Below are 6919 nucleotides of genomic sequence, written 5' to 3' on the forward strand. Positions count from 1 at the left end.
TTTGAGATTAAGTTAGCTTCATCATATCTCAATCAGTGATTAAGTGAATAATAACGTTTCTATCAGGTTACTATCAGCCTGTCACTCTTATTAGTAGTTATTTTTCAGGAGGGGGCGGGTTTGGAGGAACAGAGGAGACGGTGATCACGGAAGCTTTCCTCCTGCCTTCACAAACTTTACACACGTATTTATCAACTGAAAATAGCAAGAGGACATTAGCCATCACATTAGACATGAGACATCACACCGCAGTACTTTTCCCACTTTAGTTCTGAAAGCAATTCTAGAACCCTGAAGGCAGGAGAGACTGAAAAGAGTCAAGGGAAGCTTATAAAAGTTAACAGTATTTAATTACACAAAAGATGCGGTGGTGTACAAAATGAAATGTGCGAGTGGAGGCGCTCTCCTCATCCAACAGTCAGTGGTCAGTTCAGGTCAGGGGGTAGAAGAGGTCAATTCTTGGCTTGCTCTTCCTGTTGTCATCTGAGGTCTTCTCCTATTGGCCGGCGTCGTAGGGGGGCGGGTCCAATGCAATTCCTGCCTTTTTCTGTACCTAAATTACATCATTCTGGTGTCTGTGGTTATTTAAACATCTCCTAATAAACATTATTCAGCAGCAATAAATTAGTGCTAATCCCAGTGTGCTCAGTGTACAAAATCACATGTCAGTTCACCTTCAATTCGCGATATGAAAACGTAGCATTTCGCCACATGCTAATGCTAACCGGAAATGAAGAATTTGAGGCGAAGTCCCGCACATCTACTTCCGACCCATGGGACCCCGGAAGCGGAAAATTATACATTGACGTCAATGGAGAGAGAAAAGTCATCTTTCGATCCCGTTTGAATTGTGCCACGAATGACACGTATGATGTTTGTCAAATTAAAAGAACATTTTGCATGTCAAAAAAATAAAAATGTGTCGTAAAACTGTGAAGTTACAATTTTTTTTGTGTGAAACTGCTCAGTGAACTACAGGTCTCTGGTCTCGCACAATACGCGTCACCATCACAAAGATGGCTCTCACGTTAGTACATTTCACCTGTTTCTTTCAGAATGAGGCGAAAAAGTATAAAACGAGGTGAAAATCACTACAAGTCTGGGCATGTTGAGAGCTTTACATACACGAAAGGGAGCGGTTCTGTGAGAGCCAGCATGCGGGACCGGCTTTACAATGTTTCAGTGAATAATATGAGTGCAATGTTTAAGGTTAATGTCAGCTAGCTAACAAGGTACACTAACGTGTTTTGTTTTAGCAACTAGTTTTCTCCTTAAGAACTTCGTGGTGTCTATGTATGCTGTGGATAACATTAGTGTTCACAAGAACAAGATACACTCCCGTGTTTTGTTTTAGTTGCTCTTCAGATTGAAGCGGCCAGTTTTATATCGACTATATGTCTGATCTCCTTTTTACATCTCGTTGTGTCATTTGAGTTTATTTGCTGTGTGTAGATTCAAGGATTTTGGTTATCTTGTCCAGGGATGCAAACTTGTCACCTTTTGGCGAAATTCTCCGTTTTGAATCCAAAATAGGTCGTTTGTGTGATTCATGTAGATCTGCAATAAAAATATTTTTGGGGTATGGGAGGGGGTCTGGGACCCGGATTAATGTGCGGCTGCGAGCTTTTTTTATATATTATAATGAAGCGCGAGCTGTGTGCTCGAGTCTTCCTGCCTGTCGGCTCTGCTAATGATGTATAATAAGCCTCTGCTGCTCGGCGATGATGGTCGAGCTTCAGCAGCTACATTACCTACGTTCGTTAATATTAACTGTGCGTCCGGAGTCACTGTGGCACAGACTGGACCGCTGGTGAACAGCTGTTAGAACGGGCCGTTCAGGTGTCCAGAGTAGAGCTCCCTGTCGGAGCTCTATTCGCAATATTATCGTTGAGCTAGCTAACTAGCATACATTGTCACTATCTGCTAACGTTAGCTTTAGCCTTCGTTTTCTAATCGTTTTTTTCATAGGCTATAAACAGAGGTGGTATAAGTAAGTATATATCTTGCACTTGATTAAAAGTAGAAGTACTCAGTTCTTGTACTTGAGTAAAAGTAGAAGTAGCCTACTCAGATCGTGTAGGCTACTTGAGTAAAAGTAGATTTACTCAGATCTTGTACTTGAGTAAAAGTAGAAGTACCAGAGTGTAGGAATACTCTGTTACAGTAAAAGTCCTGCATTCCAAATGTTCCTCAAGTAAAAGTAGAAAAGTATTATCACCAAAATATAGTGAAAGTAGCGACAGTAAAAGTAGTCATTGTGCAGATTGGTCCATTTCAGAATAATAGATATGATGTTTTATAATGATTGATCGTTAAAGTGTTATCAAAGCTGGTAAAGGTGCAGCTAGTTTGAATGACTTTGTAGACTGCAGGGTAGCTTTTGGATTTACTCCAGGTGGAACTAAAGTCTGATTTAAGACTTGATTATATTTCACATCATTCATCCACCACATCTGTAAAGTAACTAAAGGGATTAAATACATGTAGAGGAGTAAAAGTACACCATTTACCTCTGAACTGTAGTGGAGTAGAAGAACAAATTAGCAAAACATTGAAATACTTAAGTAAAGTACAAGTATCTCAAAATTGTGCCCAAGTATAGTACTTGTTGAGTTTATGAACTTAGTTACTTTACACCAGTGGCTATAAAGATAGAAAGACTAAGCCTTGCACAGAGGCATGAAAATACATTTTCAAAATGCTCAACAGTGCTGCCAAAATTATAAACTGACTGCTACACAATTAAAATAAATGCTTTTTATATATTTCTATTAGATGTGACTCTATGGCGTTTCTGTTATTATTAACACTGCTGCTTTAGTTGTTCTGACTGCTAAAATCCTCTGTTATTCCTGATTTTAAAGCCGATATTCTGTGGGGTCAGGGGGCTCGGATCATTGTCACCTTTTTCATACCTGATGAGTTTGCATCCCTGTTGTTTGGTTATCTAGGCACAGCTGTGTGTGACTCCTTCTGGTACACTGGTATGTGTTTTCCTAATGTAGAGAGCTAATTGATTAATTAATAAACTACACACTGACTCTAGATCCTGACCAAATCCTTTTTTGTTGATCAAATGTTTTTCAAAAATGTATTGTATATTATATAACAGCTGCACATCACAGACCGGAGTCTCTGCTACTGTGGACCACGAAGGAGGCGATCATCATCCCCATACCCAGACGCATGGCATGGAAATCTCCTCCTCCTGGAACAATTCTACACCCAGCATATGCTCCCTGTGTTGGCCAGTAGAGAGGAGGACATTTAAATAAACATACTCTTAACACCCTCGGACTCTGCGTTGTGTTTCGTATGTGTGATGGGGTGTTATGCAGAGGGGAGGAAAACAGGACACAGCAGATTGGGATTGTGGTGGAGATACTGAGCAGTTATTTAATTGTTGCGTGTAATTATTATTATTATACTGCGTGCTTCTTAGTTATTCCATCTTTTGCTGTAACATGGATCTGTATGTAACTCTATATTTACTTGTTATCTACCACACTTCCTTCTACATCATACACCATCATTATACATGGTGTATATAGGATATATATATATATTTGTATAAGTATCTGTAAATTGTATAATTTGTTTTTTTGTATTTGGGATTTCTCTTTTGTCCACACAAATACACTTGGCCCTTTCTCTTTTCCATGTGGAAAATGGCAGCTGCATATTCTGCTTTTCTCGTCTGGTTCCCTGTCTGCTCATCTGCAATGAGACAATTATATAATTAATTACTAATAATCATTTAAACCTGCTATTACCAATATTTCACAAATTCTTCATGTAAACTTAAGAGCACAGCTGTATGTTGAGTGTCAACTTTGCTTGGTTCATCTTACTGGGGGGCAGCTACATGGATGTCGGTGCAGTCCACAATAATTTTGCAGTTGAAGGCAGAATGAATTTATTATTGACTCAGAATGAAGCACAACTTCATGTCATACAATACATTGACTTTATTTGTAATTGTGTAAAAAAATATGAATATTGATTAGCAAGAAGGACCTGCAGGTAGGCCTGTCACGATAATTAATTGTGTTGGACGATAAATTTTTCTGGAAATTATTGCGATAAACGATAATATTGTCAGCACCGTTTTAAGACCATTTTAGACATAATGATAATATATAATAATAATTCTAGTACATCCTTTCAAACATAACTTTTTATTGAACATTCAACATTGCAAATGAAATGTGAAATAATATTAAAATATATAAATTCATAAATAAAACAAATTAATTAAATTATAAAAAAAATATTAAATCACACACAACCAAAACAATAAATTAAATAGAGTCAGGCTGGAAAACAGAGCTCTCTCTCTCATATATATATATATAAATAAATAAATAAATAAATATGAGCACACATTATCTCACAAGCAAAAAAAAACTCCTTAAAACAACAGTCAAGTGTACAGTCCACTGTCAAAGACCCAGATGCCTCAACAGACCATATCCAAATCTGTTTTTCTAAATTTTCGAGCAAGGAACACCAACATGTTTGCATTGTCGGGCGGGGCTCTCCATCTCCAGCTGCCGTGTTTGCTCCCAGCTGGGAAAACGGAATGGGGTGGTTGTGTTTTAGGTGGTTTAAAATGCGTGGTTTTGCCTGCTTTTGTCGCTACCTTTTTTAAACCAATGCGACACACCGCCCGGCTCATTCAAGTCCGTAGGTTCGCCTCGTTGATTTGGTTTGAATCTAAAATACTGCCACACCGGAGAATCGAGATGTGTAGTAAGGTTTTGTAACCAATTCCATTTCACTTTAAATTCCCCGCGAGTAAGTCACACGTTGTCTCCCGCTTGTCGCTATATTATTAATTTGGCTGCTACGCTGCTGCACGTGCACGCGGAGTGTCCTGACCTGGCTGTGTGTCAGCCCCGCCCCTCACAGCGCGCCTGTCAGCCACAGCGCTCCAGGCTAAAATGCTGGTCACATCTTTATGTAAACGGCAATTTATCGAGCTCAGAAAAGTTATCGAGTCCATTTTTATTTATCGTACAATAAGTCAATTTATCGATTATCGCGACAGGCCTACCTGCAGGAATAGAGAATGGTGATGGATGGAGCTGGGAAAAGAGAAGAATAAAGAAAACAGATCAACTTTATTATCGGATATTAAAAATTCAATTTAAAAAAAAAGTTGCCGCTCCTACAGTTTTCTAGTGTGTAAAGATGATTTCACATGACCAATGCAAAATATCACACTCAATACATGTGTGTCTCTGGGGGGTGCATTGTGCCTTTGATGTATATAAATAATATACCATAACCAAATACTATTACGTACAGTGGAAATCAGGTTGCCAGAGCAGGTCAGTCCAGTGTGCATGTTCCTTAGGGTCTCAGCAGTTACAGGTGAGGTAAAGAAAATAAAAGAGAAAAAGGTCAGTAACAACACTTTAAAGTAACAACACTGAATAATTATCTATTTTAATAATTTTCTCTCAGTAATCACTCAACTACTGTCTTTCCAACAAACAAATTGACTCACTCTCACTATCATCACAATGAAACACGTCCAGAAGAATGTCATGCAAAGCTGCCTGCCTTCCTTCCTTCGACTCTCCCTGAACTGCCTGATCTTTTAATGTTCAATGTTAACCATTTGTGCAGATAGCATTAAGTAGAAAATATGCTAATGTGGCGTTAGCCTGCCTCCCGCCCCCTTAGCACCTGGTGGAGGGGGGGATAGGCTACTCTTCAAATGTTTCACAAAATACTTACCATCATGACTACTCTTACTGTTTAACATTTTGGTTTACTTCATGTTAAGGCTAATACAAATGACAAGGCTAAGTAATGTAATGTAATGCTAACTAACATGCTCGCTACTAGCTAGGTAGCTAACTTGACTATGTTCCATGCAAAACATGTATATTACCTGATATGTTTGGTCCAACGACTCCTGGTCCTTTCATTAGACGGGAAGCGATAGAACGAGCAAGTGGTATGATCTCTTTTGTGATTACAACCTGGTACAAAGCACACAGGCATCTTGTAAAAGTGAATTTATTGGAGCAATCTCTTATATTTATTGGAGGGAATAAATCAGTCTTCTTCTTCCTCTTTGCTTTGCGAGTCGCAACCAGTCTTGGAGCATTATCGCCTATGACATCACTTACGCGACCCAGAATGCATTTGGGATTTGTAGTCTTTCTAGTTGCGTATTTTTCATAGTCTTATATTTCAACAGTTTTACGACAAACTGTGACTTTTTTTTACATGGAAATGATTGTTTAAGATTGACAAACATCATATGTGTCAATCGTGGCACAATTCAAACGGGATCAAAAGATAACTTTTCTCTCTCCATTGACTTCAATGTATAATTTCCCACTTCCGGAGTCCCATGGAGGCTCCCGGAAGGGGAGGGACTTCGCCTCTCTATAGTGTGAACTTCCGGTTTATTAGAATAAAACTGATTTAAATTAAATAGTGTATTTAATTCAAATTACGCCATATCAACATTGATTTTAATTTCTAACAGTTCTGATATAGTTCCGAAATGTCGCGTTCACACCAAAAAGAGCCGGAACTAAAATGAGTTAATCAGAAACTTTTTTACCCCCTTTTCCGTCCCTGCTAAAGAGGTACTTTCGTGGGAGAAAAAGGTTCCTATGTCTGATTGGCTTGGTGGAATGCAAACCACGGTCCTTAAAACTCCCAAAAAGTTTTTTGAAGCCGTCATTTTATTGTCCTCGCATTAGCATTATTAGCATTAGCCCAGCGCACAAACGCAGAGAGACTAACTTATGGCAACACAAAATAAAACATGGGAGCGGTGGAGATTAGGACGACGTGTCCCAGCCAAGCCCCCAGGAAGTGCGGCGGACTCTGAGTAGAATATTCGTTGTGGCCAAACGGCGGTACTACACTTCCTTTAGGTTGCTGGGCCCGG

At 39.1% G+C, this 6919-nt stretch overlaps 1 long non-coding RNA gene across 1 annotated transcript; it reads right to left on the bottom strand.

Annotated features, from left to right (window-relative positions):
* Nucleotides 1-3818: 3818 nt before the first annotated feature.
* LOC307013036 lies at nucleotides 3819-6256 on the bottom strand. Its single transcript, XR_013800827.1, has 3 exons — nucleotides 5309-6256; nucleotides 5057-5087; nucleotides 3819-4017 (listed from the first exon to the last, which is right to left on the bottom strand). It is a non-coding gene; the product is annotated as an uncharacterized lncRNA (long non-coding RNA).
* Between the last annotated feature and the right edge of the window lie 663 nt (nucleotides 6257-6919).

Source organism: Notothenia rossii (assembly GCF_949606895.1).
Source record: "Notothenia rossii genome assembly, chromosome: 7".
NCBI lineage: Eukaryota > Metazoa > Chordata > Actinopteri > Perciformes > Nototheniidae > Notothenia > Notothenia rossii.